At 35.8% G+C, this 19,507-nt stretch overlaps 1 pseudogene; it reads right to left on the reverse strand.

The window, feature by feature from the left end:
* Positions 1–15,729: 15,729 nt before the first annotated feature.
* On the reverse strand, positions 15,730–16,547 carry LOC140531729 (alpha-ketoglutarate-dependent dioxygenase alkB homolog 6 pseudogene; annotated as a pseudogene).
* Between the last annotated feature and the right edge of the window lie 2,960 nt (positions 16,548–19,507).

Here is a 19,507-nt window from a genome sequence, read left to right on the forward strand (position 1 = left end):
CTTCCTACTTCTTTTTTTTTAAACACCGTGTGATTGAGAGAGAACTTCCAGCACATCTGTTCATGTTATCCAGCGTATGCTTCAAAAAGCAACATGAAATAATATGAGGGGCAACTGTAGCTATTCAGAGGAGGAAGCAACGTTAGACAAGTTGACAGATGGAAGTTGGCATCATTTGGGGGTGTTAGTGGCTTTGCATTTTGTCAGTCCACATCCTTGTTTTTATTCCTCATATCACAAAGATCCTGCAACCTCAGTAAATATATTTTAATATGTAAACTCTAATAAAGAGAAATGGCTTTAGAGAGATTTAATGATATTTAAACTAATTATTTAGAAGTGCAAATTTCCACATTTATCCAAGATCATCAAGCCTCCAGGAATGACTGATTGGGCTACTCCATGTGGAATATCATTTAAAGGTAATAACTTGCAAATATTCAATAAAGTATGGCCTTATTCCATTGCAATCTATGATTAAAATGCCAATTTTATCTCAGCAATCTATGTAAATTTACATTTAGAATGAACAAATTAAGTTTTTATTATTGCCCGGAGTATTTATTGTTCTCTTTTAAGTATGGGCATTTTTATGGGAACAAGGGAAAGAATGTTAAACTGGAAATGGGTAATAAACACCACTGGTGCAATTTGGCATTAATAGTCCATGTTTGGGGAGGGGACCTCAGGTGACCGGCAGATATTCATCAAACTCACTATAACCCAATCTTCAGGATAGTTGGTTTAACCAAATGAGTGCCAGTGGTATGATGCATACCTTTAAAATATATGGATCTGTCATTATGGTGTAATAAAATCGCAATCATAGAAATGATGTTTGTATGAAGTCCAGATCAGCAGGGAGAGGATAAAAAAAATCAGCTGAAAGACCCCCTGAGGACCTCTATCTTCTTACTTATGGATACTCTGCTAGTGGCACCAGCTGGGACAACTCATTAAGCTCCCATGATGGAGCATAGCTTCACTGTTATTATCAGGCTTGTGATAAAGCCCCCTTCATTACATAAAAGAGCTGCTAAAGAAAAGATTTCATGCCCCATTCTTTGTGTGTATTCTATTGCAATCATAAATCTGGCTGCAGAACACAAGATGAGTTTTTCAAACTCAAACCATTCATCCTTTTTATACTGTGCATGGTTTGAGAGCAGGCTTTCAATATTTAAATTGTCTTTCCCCCCTCTCATTCCTCTTCTCTTGAAAGAATAATAGTTCCAGATTATATACAACTTTACAGCTTGCAGAGCATTCTCCTCACACACTCAAGAGGTTGATAGTAGAAGGACAGTATTTTAATCTCCATTTTATAGATGAGGAAACTGAGGTTCAAAGACCTACAGCAATTTGCAAAGGATAACACTGCCACAAGGATTTAAACTTTTGACTCTAAGTACTATGAAACTTTCCCATTACCATGCTGCTTCTCATGCTAAGGTGAGGACTGGGTTCCTGATGTAACATAGTCTCTTCTATTTAAAAAATGGGTTTTTTTTTGTGGTTGCTAAAAAATAAAAACAGAAATTAAAAACAAAACAAAAACCAAGTAATAAAAATGCAAAATGAGGACTCCACTGATTAGGAACTGCTTGAAAAAATTGTGGAATATGAATGCAATAGAGTATTATAGCTTTGTAAGAAACAATATTATCTGAGAAACTGAGTAGGAACAGGAGAAAACTTCCTCTACCAGTGGAATTCATTACTTTCTCTGCAGTCTTCTGGGCTTGCATTAGAACACTGAGAGGTTAATAGAATTACCTAAAATGACACAGGGAAATTTAAAATAATGTTAATGGAAAGTATGTTAAAAGAAAACCGGTCTCAATTTACATATAATGACTAGTTCTAGTCCTAGAGAACACTTAAAATATTTAACCTCCTTATCATGGAAGGCTGGTGGGTTACCACTGTGAAATCATCCATATTTTGTCAGATACAGGTGTTTTGTTGCATTGTTTTGCTTAATAGGTTTTCTTTATTATAAGAAAGATTCATTGAGGAGTAAGGAGAGCTTTTGAGTGAGTTGACTATGGTTTAAAAACAAAGAGCATTAATAAAAAGCAACATAATAATAGTCATAGCTAGCATTTATATAGCACCCTAAGTTTTACAATGCAGTTTGTTTTATTAATATATTTTTACTTATTTCATTCCAATGACATGTAAAGATAACAATGACATGTAAAGATAACAATCAAAAAATGAATTTCCAAATTGTCATCCTTCCTCTTTTTCCTCTATTATTGATTATAAATGTGAAGTCATGAAAACTTATTTCTTTATTAGCCATGTTACAAAGGAAAACAGAGCAAAACACACACACAAGAAAAGGTGTGCTCCAATCTACATTCAGAGTTCATTGGTTGTCCTTTTGGAAGTAGATAGCACTTTTCATTGTGAGTCCTTTGGTATTGTTTTGGATCATTATCTGTTCACTGTCTTTCACTATTAATTGTGATTACAAAGCTACTATAATTGTATATAATATACACCTGGTTCTACTCACTATACTTTGCATGAAGTCATATGAGTCATCCCAGGTTTTTCTGAACCATCCTGCTTGAGAATTCTTATAGTACCATACTAATCCATCACAATCATCCATAATTGTTCATCCATTCCCCAACTGATGTGCTTCCCCTTGATTTCTTATTTTTTGTCATCACAAAAGGAGGTGCCATAAATGTTTTTTTTTTTTTATATAGATTGGTCCTTTTCCCTTTTTTTCTGATCTCTTTTGGCTACAGACCTAGTAGTATTATTGATGCAGTTTTATAGTCTTTTGGGCATACTTCAAATTGTTTTCCAAATTGTTTGAAATAGTTCACAACTCCACTAAAATTACATTAGTGAACTTATTTTTCCACTTCCCCTCCAGTACTTGTCATTTTCCTTTTCTGTCATGTTAGCCAATCTGATATGTTTAAGTGGCAGCTCAAAGTTGTTTTACTTTGCATCAGTAATGACTTACAGTATGTTTTCATGAAAATATTGATAGTTTTGACTTCCTCTTTTGACAACTACATGTTCATATTGTTTGGTCATTTGTCAACCAAGGAAAGGCTCTTAGTTTTATATATTTGGCTCAGTTCCATTTATATATATGCGATATGAGACCTTTATCAGAGAAACTTGAAATGAAAAATTACTACCAGTTTCCTGTTTTCAATCTAATTTTGTCTGCAGTAGGTTTGTTTAAATGTTTTTTGATTTCTTATAATCAAAATTATCTCTTTTACTTCCTGGGATCATCTCTATCCCTTGTTTGCTCATGAACTCTTACTTTATTCATAGATCTTATAGGTACATTTTTCCATTTTATCTTAATTTACTTATGGTACTACCATTTATGTCTAGATTATGTATCCATTTTTCCCTTATCTTGGTATATGGTGTGAGAAGTTGGTCTATGCCTACTTTGTGCTAAACTGCTTTCTGATTCTCCCAGCAATTATTGTCAGATGATGAGTTCTTGCCCCAATAGCTTGGATTTCTGGGTTTATCAAACACTAGATTATTATGGTCATTTATTAAAGTATACTATGTACTTAATTTATTCCACTGATCCGTCACTCTATTTCTCAGTCAGTGCCAGATTGTTTGGATGATTATTGCTTTTAAATATAATTTCAGGTCTGGTACAGCTTTGCTACCTTCCTTCACTTTTTTTTTTCCTTTAGATTTCCTTGATATTCTTGACCTTGTGGTTTGATTCAATAGGAATACTTAGTTCCTACTGACTTGTGTGCTTGTGTTTTGTTTGATTTTTGGTGCTTCTCTTAATAGTGTACACGTCCCTTGATTAATAGTGTTTACCTTGTGCACATAGGTACTTTTTCTTTTTCTTTGCTCTCTAGTAGAGAGTAGAAGTATTGTTGGGTCAAAAGGTATGCACAGGTTTATTCCCCTTTGGACATAGTTCCAAATTGTTCTCCAGAGTAGCTGTACCAGTTCACAACTCTACCAGTAGTGCATTAGTGTTTATATTTTCTAATCCCTTCTATCATTTGTCCTTTTTCTTTTTCAGATGGTAGCCATTCTGTTAGGTGAGGTCATATCTCAGAGTTGTTTTCATTTGCATTTTTTTAATTTCTTAATGAGTTGGAGCATTTTATATGATTTGTGAAAATTTTTTTCTGAAAATTTCTGTTTATATCCTTCCATTATCAATAGGTGAGTGGCTCTTACTTTCATAAATTCAACTCAGTTTTCTATGCACTTATAAAATGACCTTTATCAGAGAAATTTAATGTAATTTCTCTCCCACCTAGCCTTGTTTCCTCTTTTCCTTTTAATTTTGGCTGCAGGTGTTTTTGTTTTGGCAAAATATTTTTAATTTCATGTAATCAAAATGATTCATTTTCCCTTCTGTAATCCTTTCTATCTCTTGTTTGTTCCCTTATCCATAGATCTGACTGGCAAAATTTTCTATGTTCCACTGATTTGCTTATATCAGCCTTTATGTCTAAATCATCTGCCCATTTTAAATTTACTTTAGTATTCAGTGATATTGTCATCTGTGCCTCATTTCTGACAGATTGATTTCCAATTTTCCCAGCAATTTTTTTTAATGTTGAGTTCTTGTGCCAACACTTACACATTTGTGTTTATCAAGTTTAGATCTCTATGGTTATTTACTATTGTATGTTTTATACCTAACCTATTCCACTGATGAATTTTTCTATTAATATTCAGTACCAGATTATTTTGGTGATTACTATTTTGTAATATAGTTTGAAATCTGGTCCTGCTATACCATCTTCCTTCACTTTTCTTTTCATTGATTCCCATGATTTGTTAACCTTTTGTTTTTCAGATGAATTCTCTTTTTTTCTAGATGTATAAAATAACTTTCTGATAGTTTATTAGGATGACATTCCATGTTTTATTCTTAACTTCAGGTATTTATCATCATAGCCTCATTGTTTCCACATCTCCTTTTCCCTTCCCTGCTACATTTCTAAATCCTCTAAAGTATAGCTAAGGGAATACTTTGATTACTGATCATTGAGTTTCAAATGATCAACAAACTTTTATAAGTGCCTCCTTTGTGTCAGGAATTCCTCAGTACTGGGGATATGAATACAAAAAATGAAACAACTGCTCACAAGAAGCTGAAGTTCTAATGAAGCAGAAAAATACATTCAAACCTACCAAATAAATGCAAAGACAATAAATTCAAATATACAAAGTTTTGTTAAATACATAGCAGTTTTGAAGGGAGGGTACCACCAAATATGTGAAGTCTTTCCTGTTTTCCTTAGCTGCTAGTACCCTCTCTCCAAATATCTGATATAGCCAGTAAATTCTGTGAGAGTTCAGAGAATGTATATTACAATGGAAATTCATTGGTTTATATGCACCTTGAAATAAGTGTGATATTCTTAATCTCACCCTTCACAGATTCATGGAATTTTAGATTTAAAAGTGACCTTAGAAGTCATCCAGTCAAATCTATTCCTCCAAAGAATGTTCATTGTAATATACCTTCTTTGAACTCCCACAGAATTTATTAATTATCTCATTTACCTCTGGCATATCATCATATATTGCCATTTTTATTTAATTAGTTCACGTCTGTCCCTGGATTCAGTACCCTCCTAGATTTTTTGAAGGTTGCTATTAAATACCTATCCAATGATGTTGATTCTGAAATAACATATGTTATTTTATGCATTTTTCACCATTTGAAATAAGACCTAATCCATAAAGTTAAAACTTTAGTTCTCTGTTTTCTTAGGGAATTATTCCTTGGGTATTTCTATAACCCAGGTTATAGAAACCACAGGTGCTAGTGCTCCTTGAACACTCCATACATACCTGGCACATGGCTGGTAACTTCATAGTATTTGGAGTTTCCTTCATTTGCTTATGACAAATAAGCAAATAAATAAATTGATTTCCCTGAGTCAAGTTCTGAAATCCAGTGCCAGCAGAAGAACCTGTATGGTCCTGTGGATAGTAGACAATATATGTAGACAAAATATGGCTCTCTCATTCTGTGAAGTCCAGGCCTGTTCTAGTAAGGAAGGAAGGAGAGAAACAAGGAAGGAAGGGAGAGAAAGAAACAAAAATTGAGGGAAAATGAAAATTGGAGAAAGAAGGAATAGTCTAACTCATTTTTAATTTGTGGCCTGTGCTACATGCATTAAAATGGAATTTTAATTAGATAAAAATGGTCTTTCTTGTCTAACTCATTATATTTTATTCAATATGTACAATATATTTTGTCCTTTACCTTAAATCACAAGGGAGCCAGCTTTAAGAGAGAGCCTCCAGGATGCCTGAGGGTAAAGTTAAATAAACGTAAATGGCTTTTTTATTTGTCAAATAAGGTACTTAAAAACTACCACTTAAAATGTATCCATTGATAAACTTGACAAAAGACAAAATAAAACAAAGTGGATTCATCTTATGGTCCTCTGGGGAAAAAGGAGAGGCACCTAACATCCATGTGTTCCCTCTTTCCAAATTATAAGCCATAAAATACTCTCTTTTCATTGGTATTTGTAGACTAAGTGATTGCGGAGAGAGAGAGTAAAATATAAAAAGCTCTTTAGAGCAAATGGTCCATAAAAGTAGTTTCATATGTAAAAACAAAACAAAATAACTCATTACCAGTAATAATATTTTGCACTCATACAGATAGTTATGAAGTACTTAGTTTTATGTTACTTCTTTTTCCTGTGTAACTATAGATGATCTTGCCAATGCACAGATCTGATCAGGTCACCATTCCTTTTCCATAAACTCCAGTGGTTCCTGATTACCCCACAGATCAAATACAAAATCCAGTTTGGCCTTTAAGGCCTTTTATAACCTGGCTGTGTTCTATGATACAGTGACACTAACCTTGCTGTTCCTCAAAAAAGAAACTGCATCTCCCTTCTCTCAGTATTTTCACTGGCTATCCCCAGACCTAGAATTCTCTCCCTACTCACCTATGTATATACACCCACACACACACACACACCCATACACACACACCCACACCCACCCACCCACCCACACACACATACATATGTTAGTGCTCTATAGATATAATCTATATGTCTATAGATATAAACTCTAACTACTCCACAGCACCTACTTTAGCCACCTTCATGGCCATTGGAACAAGTTGTTCTCATCCCATTCCACCAGGAGAAATCTTCACAGGCTTGAGGTAGAAACTTCCTAACTCATTGACAGGTTTGAGGCTCATTGGTTACCCTCTAGCCCATCTGCAAAGATGGTAAACCAGAGTGTGACCACTGCCCAAGCTATAGCTTCTTGGAGTTGGGAGTGAGAGTTGAATGCCAGGTAGACATCAAAAGTCAATGAGCAGCTCTGGAAAGGGTTTAGCAATCCCTCACAGCACAGGTGCTAGTGCTCCTTGAACACTCCATACATACCTGGCACATGGCAGATACTTAATAAATACCTTCTGAATTTATTGTTCTTTAGTCAGTGGATATAAATATCTAAAAGGCTGATGAAAATTGCCATGGGTGGAAATGAATTAAGAAACAGATATATGCATAATTCATATCCTTCTTTAAAATAAAAAGTATACTTATATAAAGAAATATATCACCCCTCTCCCTTGACAACGAATTTTGGGTTCCATGTTTCTATGAATTGTATTGATATTTAGACATTTGGCAAAGTCCCTCAAATACATTTGAATTTAAAATGGTAGCGTATGGATAAGTGGGTTCAGAACTGATTAACCAATTATTGGATTAAAAGAAAATTGATTAAAGAGTTGATGTCAAACTACAGGTTGACAACAGGATGTCAGCCTAGAGGGGTGCTGCAGGACTTTATTTTGACTCTTCAAAATTTTGATAAATACATAGATGCCATGCACAATTTTCAGATGACACCAAAGTTTGGAGAGATAGAGAAATCATTAACTGGTACAGTGGAGATCCATAAAGCTCTCAACAGTCATCAATATTTGGCTGAGGATAACAAAATGAACTTTTAGGGTACATGTAAATTGCTGCTCCAAGATTTCAAAACTTGTATTGTTTCATTATGGGATAAAGGATACATGGCTAGAAAGTGGTACATATGTATAACATGCCTAGGTGCTATAGACATCTATAAACTCATCTGATTAGTCAAAAACATATGGTAAACAACAAAGCAAATATCTTAAATCCCATTAATAAAATTTGGTGTCTAGAATGAGGGAAAAGATAATAAGCCTCCTGTTCTTTACACTAATCAGAACACATCTAGATTATTATGTCTAGTTCTGAGTGATACATTTTAGAAAGGAGAATGAAAAATGAGCATATGTCCAGAGGAAGGTAAGCAAGATGGTGAATAGGCTGGAAAACCTGCCCTTCCAGGATTTGTTTTTGGGTTTTTTGTTTTTTTTTAAATCCAACATTGGTGTGAATTCTGGAGAAGAAAGCAACTGGAGGACAAAATAGCAGTTTTTCAGAACTGGAGAGCATTTCATATGGAAGAGGGATTGGATTTTTACTACTTGGCCCGGGAAGGCAAGATTATGACAAATAGATAAAAGTTAGTGTAAAGACATTTTCATTTCAAATTTTTTTAAAGCCTAAGGATTTGAGATGTTTCTAAAGTCGATGGAACTGATGATTTTGGGAAAAGTGAGTTCTCTTTCATTAGGATACTCATGGATTTAGATGACTAGTTGTTGGGAATACTGTCGATTAGACTTATGCTTTGGATAGGCATTAGACTAGATTGGACTAGACTGGCATAGGACCATTAAAATCACTTCCAACAAAAATCTGAGAGTTTATGAGTCTTGGCACAAACAAAAGATAATACATTTGGGATATTTGGGAAAGAAAAAATAGAAAATTCCTAATACTTCTTTTGATTGCTTTTAGACAAAACAATGGATCTCTTATCCAAGAACAGCAAGTAATTGTTACAACAACGGATATGATTATTTGCTTTGTCATGTTTTTTGCTAGACTGGAGCGCTTTCTAATATTTAGCCATTGGGTGATTAAGGGATTCCTACATTGTTAGTCCATCAAGATGTTGCAAAATGATTGTGGTTTCTATTTTCTCCCATACTAGGAAGAAACATTAGATTAAAGAATAAGAAGGATGATATCTGACAAGGGAAAAGGTCTTCCAAGTTTAAAGTTTCCATAGAAAACAGAGAGAGAAAGGAAAACAAACAAAAAACATCATATGGAGGTTTAACAACTTGCTTAAAATAGGATGAAATGTTGCATGAAACTTAATTTCATAACTGGTTTCTGCCTTTTCTCTCCAGTGCCTACCACAGTATCTTGCCATATTAGAATATGTGAAGAATTTGTGATTTCATCACTGTTGGGGATTTTCTACATCCAAGTAGAATGCAATCAAACTCTGGCACAGTAGATAAATCCTAGGGAGTTGCCTGAGATGCAGTGTTCGAGTAATTTACCAAGGGTCCTGTTGTCAGCTGGTAAGCGATAGAGACAAGATTTGAACCGAAGTCTTTTTTGACTTCAATGTTAATGCACTATTTACCTCATCTTGCTGTTGTTAAGGCTTGGACCCAATCTATGTTTAATAAATGATGCTGAATTGGTTTGAAGTAATTGCATTTTTAACAACTAATTAGTCTTCTTTCCATGACATATTTCCTGAACATTCTTTTGCTATTACCTTGTTTCTTACTCTTTCAGAAACCAACTTTTTGCTGAGTGAATAATGTGATATACAATATTCATAACTTATTTGGGAGTATGCTAATCCCCATAAGATTTACTATTTGTGTCTTATAATACAATAGATATTGATATGAGCTTTCTTTGAATTACATTTGAGCAAGTTAAGAACAATAAAACATCTATGAACTACCTGAGCAGGAAAGCACTGAAAATCATGTGAACATATTCCTTCCTTCAATCAGATCCCCACAGGGGTGGGGATGGGGGTGAATCATAAATCTGTAGCCCAAGTAGTCGTTTCTGTCCTGAACCAGAGATTAATACCTGTTGTGTTCTCTGGCCATTGTGCCTTATATTGTAAAACTTTCCTGTCTCTATGTTGTTAAATCGATTTTTCTTTCATGGACTCCTTTTTAGATGGAGTTTCCATAAGAAACCCTATGATAATGAAGTCATTCCATTTCACTAGTAGCAGAAAGGAGACTAAAACCAACAATTGAAGAGAGGCTAGGGATTCTGTTTTGTCATATTTTCTCCTGTGTTTTAAATTTTGTCTGCAAACTCCATTCCGCCTGCTTTAGAATCATCAACTGAAGTCTAACAGGAAGACCATTAATAACAGACAAAATAAATGAGTCTGCAGGAGGGAGATGTCTAATGAAATGCTAAAGAGGTCAGTATTATGCTTGATATTAGTAAACTTTAATTAATTATGTAATTGGGCAATAGACTTCATGTTATCTTAATCTTCTAATGCAATTAATGAATAATGTGGAAAACAGAAGTAAATATAGAGAAATAATAGAAGACATGGTCATACAGGTTTTATACAATAAAACTCAGCTAAGAAGAAATCAAAATTAAAAGTTCATGCCAGTAAGGAACTATAAGCTATGTATATAGATCTAGATATATTATATTATGATGATGAAAATTGATAATAAAATGAACTTCCTTTATAATTTTCATACATACATACACATTTACACAATGCATACATGTATGCATGTATGTATAGACATGCTTATGTGCATAAACATTGTGTTGGTATAAACATGTACATGCTAAACACATGTGTGTTTGTATACATACATCATTATAATGAAAACAATATGCAAAGGCACTTGAATTTCTTTATAACTTTTGTATTGGGTGGGGAGGTTATTGTGCTTTGGTGGATATTTGACATGTTAAACATAGATATCTGCTCAACGAGTCATTTTATAGCAAAATTCTACCTTTTTTGCTTCAGCCTTCATGATCTAGGGTTGATACTTCTATCAAATGTCACCACTACAATTTGAGCATTTAAAATATTAGTAATTTCATATTAAATAAATCTAGAAAGAGCATAGATAACAAATACTATAATGGATATGATATAGCAGAAGTATTATTAGACTTGTAGATAAGATCAACCAATAAATGTGCATTTATTAAGTACCTACAATGTGCCAGGCAGTGTTCTGAGTACAGAGGATACAAGCAAAATCTGATTTATAAATCCTGGCTTCCCTAGCATGTAACTTTGGTCAGCACATAATATTTCAAGCCTGTCTCTCCTCACACCCCTTTGAAAGTCACAAAAATAAGAACCGCATGTTAAGTAAGTCACAAAATCTCTAATCATAATGGTTTGGGACTGGTTAGTCCAATACCTTTTATTTTACAAATGATGAAACTGAGACCCAGACAGCTGAAGTGACATTTATTTTAACAGTTTTTTTTAAAAAATCAGTTCCTAATTATCTCCCTCCCCTACCCACTGAGAAGTAAACAATATGATACCCTTTATACATGTGAAGTCATGGAAGGCATATTTCCATTTTATCCATGTTACCAACAAAACAAGAAAAACAGAGAAAGAGAAAATTATACTTCAACTTAAAATCAGAGTTCATCATTCTTTCTCTCTGGAGGATAGCAATTATTATCATTGGTCCTTCTAAATTCTTTTGGATCATTTTAGTTATCTGAATAGTTAAATCTTTCACACTCTATCATCATTACAATATTGCTGTTACTCTGTACAATGTTCTCTTGGTTTTGCTCATTTAACTTTGTATCAGTTCATATAAGCTTTTCTAGATTTTTTTCGAAGCCATCCTCCTTCTTCATTTCTTACAACCTAATAGTATTCCATCACCATCATATACCACAACTTGTTCTGCCCTTGCTCAGTTGATTTGTTTCCTCTCAATTCCCAATTCCTTGCCACAACAAAAAAAGTGCTGCTATAAATATTTTTGTACATCTAGGTTCTTTTCATTTTTCCTTGATCTCTTTGAGATACAGACCTGATAGTGGTATTTCTGGGTCAAAGAATATGTGCAGTTTTGTTGAATCATTTTATAATTCCAGAATGGTTTGATTGGTTCACCACTCCATTGTCATTTTATCAGTGTTCCTATTTTCCAACATTGTCTCTAGCACTCATCAATTCTGATAGGATTTCTTTTCTTCAGTGAATTCTGGTACTTCTATTTGTCCTCTTTTGCTTTTCAAAGAGTGATTTTCATCAGTGAATTTTTGTGCATCTTTTGCCATTATTTCAATTCTGTATTTTAGGGTGTGTGTATGTGTGTCTTACCAAGCTATTAATTCTCTTTTTTTTATAATTTTCTTGCATCATTTGCATTTCTTTCCTGGATTTTTCCTCTACCATTTTTCTCTTTCTTTAACTTTTCCCATAATTCTTGTTGGTCTTGTGTCAAATTAAAATTTTTCTTGCTGTTGATTTCATGGCATTGTCTTCTTCTGAGACAATGTCTTAATCTTCCCTATTACCATTGTAGATTTAAGTGGATAAGTTTTTTTTTTATTTACTCATTTCTTCCAACCTCTTTTTTTGACTTTGAATTTTATGTTAAAGTTGACCTCTACTCACCTGAGGATAACAAGGCACTGCCTAAAAACTTTAGACATTTTCATGCTGCTGTTTCAGTTTTGGAGGTCTGCAAGTATTTTGGTGCTTCCAAGGTGGCGTGATATGGAAAGAGCTGTGGTCACTGGTCAAGAAGTGTCCCTGCTTATTTCCAGCTGCAAGTAATTTTGTTCTCCTTGGCCTTTTGACTACAGCTGAAAATGCTAGTCCTTCCCTCTTCTCTGGAACTGTGAATAAGGCCTCTGCTCTCCTGCACCTGCAAATGCTAGCTCAGCCCTTTAACTGGGCCCCTACTCCATTGTGACCAACCACAAATTCTCTTCTCAGACCCCAAACTATGATCCAGAACCATATATGCACAATAAAGTTGCCAAACAATGCCAAGTACTGCACCCAATACCAGCAAAAGGTCCTCTATAATCTTGCTGTTATGAGTTGTCCAACCCCCATATCATTTCCTGGACTGAGATCTCCCAAAGCTGCTCCTACCACTGTCAGGCTAACATCCAAGGTCCCAGGCCAGCTTAAGAACCAACTTGAAAAATGTAAATCAATACCAAATAATAATATATGTTAATTTTATCTCTAATGAGGATATGTTTTGTAATTAAATAGTTGGAGAGATTGGAAGTTTGAAGCAACTTAGAAAAATGGACTTGAAAAATATGATCATGAGTTTTATAAGTACAATACAACAAAAATACAACGAACATTTATCAAGAACTTACTATGTACAAAGCTCTATGCCAGTCTTTGGAAAAGATATGAAATTTAGATCACAGAATATCCCTACTTTTATGGAGTTTTTGACCTTGTGGAGTAATAAGATAACACAGATAACTAATATACATTAGAATATTAAGGTATTAGACAAGGTCATAAATAAAGTGCTTTCTGAGATTTCAGAAACAAAAGCATTACCACCTCTTTGAGGTGAGAATATTACAGGTAAAGGACATGGAAACTCAAAGATGAGAAGTACAAGTTGGGTTGCAAAAGTTTTTGAGACTCTAGTTCCAGATGCAGTATATAGATATTTGCTTTTGAGTGGGGAAGGTCAACATTGAAGGCTGTGTTCCTAGTTCTAAAAAAAGCTTACAAATTCACTGTTATAAAATGGGGATGATGTCTGTGGGGTTCTCAGTATTTTACCCTTAATATACTAAGAACTGTGATAAGATTTTTAAAATTGATTTATTTTCAACATTCACTTTTATCAGATTGTGAGTTCTAAATTTCCCGCCCACCCACCTTCTCTATTTCCTTCCCCAAGAAACCATATATAGGTCTGACATAGGTCATACATGTATAATCATACTAAATATATTTCCACATTAGTCATACTCTTGTCCCATTTGAGGGAATTCTGCTTTAATTACAGGCAAAGATAAAAAGACCTTTATGAAACCCAAACCTATAAAGTGAAGACAGACCTCATAATAAACAAGGCAAAATGACACTGTCTTTAACAACTGCAACATATATTCTGATTCGTAAGTTGGATTGAATACGTTTGCAAAGTTCCTTTGTACAAAAATTCTGTCACCAATGTGGCCTATTTTTTCTGGAGCCAGCAGTGCCATTTAGAAGTGCTGTGTTAAGATATTTCAGGTGCAGTCAGTCCCAAACCCTGTGCTGAGTCCACATTAAGTCAGTACTTCAAAGGGAAAAGGCATGATTTATTCATTGTGTTCTCATTTGTGGTTGAAGAAAGACGAGACTGAGTGACTGTCATTGTGATAGATAATAAAGGGAAATCTGGAAACAGTGAAACAGCAAATAAATTAGTGTAACGCCATTGCAAACTGACAAAGCAGAGGACTGAATTTACCTGGGGGCATTATCCTTCTAATTTTACTTATGCTTCATTTTTTTTCTCATCCTTTCTTTTGAACTCCTTTTCTTTTTTTCTGGATGGTAGAATAAAATAAAATAAAAAGACAAGAGAGGATGAACAAAAGAAATGCTTGTTTCCCTACTTTGTAGGATCCTACTTTATAGGGACAGATCCATTCATATGGGTTTGGTTGGGTATAAGTATAACCTGATGATCCTATTTGCTTAGCAGTTTTACCTTAACTTTCTGCTAAAATTCAGTTCAACAAACATTGGCCTACTATGTGCAGGATAGGCACTAAATAAGAGGTTTTTTTTTTTTTTTTTTTTACAAAAGTCTGTGGTATTACATTTTTATAAGTATCAGTTCAATATAATTAATCTTTTGTAATACTATGTATTTTGTTTTATATATTTAAAAACATTCTGAGAAGGGATCCATAGACTTCCACAGACTGCCAAAAGGGTTAACATCAACTACAAAATCCCATTATATATCCCTGCCCTAAAACAACTGAGCATGAGAGATGGCATAAACAACTACTGAATTCAGCTGTATTAGAGGAATTAGACAACAGGAAAAAAATATCGGAATTAGGTGAAAGTGACTTCAGGAGAGGAGATCTTTGTTCCACGTCTGCACAACTTATCTTGCATAGGACATTGACAAGATCGAGCATTTCATGATAAAGGCAAGCAGTATGTAGCTTTCAAATATTTGAAGGGTTTTTATGAAAAGGCTCAATTAAATTTATTATTTTGGATCTCAGAGGTAAAACCCAAAACTGGTCTATTAGAAGATGGAGAAAATATGTTGGCTAATTGTAAAGAAAACATATTAATAATGTAAGTGATCTAAAAATAGGACTTCCTCAAGAGACTTTTTTTTCCTGATCTTAACATCAAACAAAATGGACACGTCTAATATGCAGCATAACAGAAGAGGTTTGTGTACAAACTCTCCCTCTCTGTGTCTGTCTCTCTCCCTCTCCCTCTCTCTCTATATTTCCATTATCAGTATTATCTCTCTCTTTAACTATATTTATATATATAGATATATATGTATATCCATACACACATATCTATATACAAATATAATGTACAGCTTCCTTTTATATATATAATACATTCAATATTTTACTTCCAAGACTCTCCTCTTGATTTCTTTCTGTTTTCTCCTGTGTATTACCAAATGAAGCTTCACTGGCCATCTTTTCCTTTCTTTTTCTTTTATATATACATTTTTTTTTTTTACCGAGGTAATTGTAGTTTATTCCTGAACCAGGATGGGGTTGTGGCAGGTAGAATCCTCTCCTCAATGACTGGGATGGGTATGCTTTCTCCCTAAACTCTTTCTGCTGACCCAGACCCAGGAGTCTTGAGGCAGGCAGGAAAAGTTGTATGATCAGTTGGCTTCTTAGTGCTTGGAGATCCCTGGGTTCACTTGGTGCGTGGAGATTTCTTGCTCAGCAAGAGGCTGGTCCAGAACATTTCGAATAGTTAGGGAGATGTGTGTGCCCCGGGGCAGCAGGGCTCCAGGCTCAGCTGAGGGGCAGGCAGAAGCATTGGCCACGGGGGTCTTGGTCAGAGAGTCCATCAATGTTGGGCGGATCCCATGGAGGAGGTGAGTGTAGGCTTCACCTCGGAGGACCAGGAGGCTTTGGGGCTCCAGCAGCAGCGAGAACTTGGGCTGAAGCTGAGGCTGCTCCTCTTGTGGATTCTTCTCCAGCTCAGGCCTTTGGGGCAGGTACATGTCCAGGATGGTATGGGAGCCAAGGCTGATAGTGCTGACCGTTGGGTAGTACGGGGGGCCATTCTCATGGGACATGATGCTCTCTCCTGGCTGGTACTCATTTACCAGCACCTGATTAGCTTGGGCACCGCCAAAGAGGCCAAGACTAGAGACAGAGCCCACCCAGTGCTGGAGCCACTGAGGCAGCTGCTCAAGGACCATCCCCTTTGGGTGGGGGAGCCCACCCCAGTTCTGTAAGTTCCTCCAAGAAAGCTGTGTCCATTTGGGCTTTGGAGCCTCATACACCTGTCTGAGCAGCTGGGTCTCTCTCAGAGATGAAATTTGGATCAGAGTAGATGATGGGTGGTACCTGCTCTACCCTGAAGGGCTCCAGGGAAGGTATCACTGCATCACACTGGTCCATTGCCTCAGCTCGCCAGCGGCCTGGCCTAGTTTGACCTTCAACCTTGATTCTCTATATATACATTTTCTTACCCTATCTTGATCATCTCTCTCTCAAACCTCCTTCCCTCCCCAATGGGGGAAAAATCTCTTGTAACAAATATGTGTAGTCAAGCAAAATAAAGTTCTACATTGGCCATGTCTGAAAATGTCTTGTTCTTCATCTTTGGGCCATCACTTCCTTGTCAGTACATAGGAAGGTAGCATACTTCATCATCACTCAAGATATATCAATTTTCCTAACACTGAAAGTCTTTTAGCAAAGGTATAGGACAATGTAGGCTCATAGAATCCTGGATTTGGAAATGAAATTGATGTTAGAGGTCATATACAACAACTCCTTAATTCTGCACATGAAGATTGAGACACAGAAAGATAAAATAATTTAAGGATATCCACATATGTCATTTACATTATAGTCATTTCCAAGGCCAGGCATGCAGCCTTGGTCCTGTACTTCAAGTCCATTACTCTTATTATTCATACTATATTGTTGGGATTGGAAGCTCAATTCCGTGTGGACGGTCTCGGGCGGGTAAAAGTGGGACTTCTAAATCTTAGAGTCTTACGAGGCCCTCCATGAACAGCGGGGATTCGAGAAGGTCAGACTGAGCTAGCTCGGCTAGCTCGGGTATTTCCGCCTCTCCCCGGGAGATACGTGATGGGTGGAGTCTCCCTGCCCTCGAGGTTGTCCCGGATTGGAGCATACCTAGTTACCTAACAGCACGGTATTGAGATGCAAACTGTGTGGCTGAAGATTAAGTAGGATTGAGGAAGCCGGAAAGCTCTCTTAGCACGTGTGGAGCCTAAGAGGACAGTAGGGCTCCGCTTCTTTTCTGTTCTCTCTCCCCTCCCCCTCTCTCCCCGCTTGTACTTCTACTTCCAATCCCTTAAGCTTAGCCTCCTTAGGAAATCTCCCCCTCTTCCTCCTAAGGAAGACTCCCCTGCATTTGTAACCTGGACCCTGAAATAAAGCTCAACCCCTGTTCAACTCTGGAACGTCCTTTCTCTCATACGTTTATCCGGTTTGGCCAACCGAAGACCTGGGACAGGTAAGAAAGACTCGGGTAGCCCAATACAGGCCTCTAGGCTTGGCACTATATCACTTCTGAGGTACCTTCACCAACATGCCAAGTCTAGATTTGATTGTTAAAACATCTGATTCCAGCTTTCATTTTAAGAACAGAGAAATATCGTACCTGTTCCTCCTTTTCAACCTCTGTGTCATGCTTCCTTTTTGGTCTCTCTGATCTTTGTACCTAACCTTTCTTTCTAGTAGAAAGTTCTAAGTAAAGAAAATGTACAAGTTCAGTCAAAAAAATTCACAAGTCTCCCTGAAGAAGGAATATAAAGAGTGAAGAAGTTGGAAATAACGAAAGTTCCTTGAGAGAAGTGACAATTTCATTTTTGTCTCAGTATCCTCAGTGCCCAGGGATGTGACTTGAAAATAGGAATAATAGCTAGCATTTATATAGCATTTTAAGATTTGCGAAGCACTTCACAAATATTTTTTTTCACAAATTTTGTCCTCACAGCAACTCTAGGGGGTTGATGCCGTTATTATCTCCATTTTGGAGATGAGCAAATTGAGGCAGACAGTGGTTAAATTACTTGCTCAGCATCACTCAGTTAATAAGTATCTGAGATTCTATTTGAACTGAAGTTTTCCTCACTCTAGGTCCTTAGCTTTATCTAGTGGAGCACCTACCTGCCCCTACATGTACATAGTAGGGCCTAATAGATATCTTATGAATTGTATAAATTGAATTAGATACTGTGTTTAGAATCAGGAGTCTTAGGAACAGTTCTGAAAGTTATTCCACCACAGATATCAGGCGTTCTGAATTCTAAGACTAGCTTTTCAGCCCAATTTTTCTTTACATTAATCTGAAATGTGTTTCCCCTTAATACCATGGTGGTCATGGGTGCCACTATATTTTAAAATCCCCTCTTTCTTTGTAAATGATTCCCAGAAGAGGCAGAAGTTTCTTTAAAACCGAATCATTTAATAATATTCTAGTCTTGAATGATACTTCATTATGATATGGATGAGGGACAAACTTTTATTGGCATCAGTGCTTAAATTTAGTTTGTTTAAGAAGTTAATTAAGTAGTTGGTGGACTCTTCTCTTCTCCCATCCCTTAATTGCAGTCTGTCAATCTGCTGCTAGGGAGAAGTTAAAACTGATGGAATTTACAGATGTGGATTAAAATGATTCACTAACATACATATTTTTCTCATAAAAATCTGACTCTAAGACGCCGATAAATTATTTCATATGCATTAGGAATAGCACTGTTTGTGTTGTTATCCTTGTGGTTACTTAGTAATGACCTCAAACACAGCACCATATTTAATGATTTTGGATGGTTTCCTTGGAAATGTTCCATGAATTCTATCTAGGAAACCTGTCACACATTGTTAAAATAATACTGCATTTTCTCCACTGAAAGTGATGCCAGAGGGTAAGAAAGCAGCAACTTTCATTCATACAGTAAAAGTGACAAGCTAACAGAAGGCCATCACTGTAATATGCCAAGATTCATGATATCAAATTAACATTGTAATAAATGAAGGGGGTGAGACACTGTAGAAGCTCAAAAGGAACAACAGGGAGGGATATTCAGATTATATGATTTATCGTCTGTTGACTTGCCAATGGCTACTCTTCACCTTTCCCAGACTGCATAAAGACTTAAGCTAGGTCATTGGGAAACTGATTTCAATTATTTATCTTACCTTCCTCCTGAAGATGAGGACTTGGTAACATACATTGACAAAACCTGTTCATTTTTTTAGTTATTTTCAAGAGCAGTGGTTCTTTCAGATTATCTGTCATCTCTTTAACAATGGAGCTATGCGACGATGTGTTATGATAGACAATGAACATTTATTTTCTTTAGTCATAACCCACAGTCTTGTCCTATCTAAGT

The sequence above is a fragment of the Notamacropus eugenii genome, chromosome 3 (assembly GCF_028372415.1).
Source record: "Notamacropus eugenii isolate mMacEug1 chromosome 3, mMacEug1.pri_v2, whole genome shotgun sequence".
Taxonomy (NCBI): Eukaryota; Metazoa; Chordata; class Mammalia; order Diprotodontia; family Macropodidae; genus Notamacropus; species Notamacropus eugenii.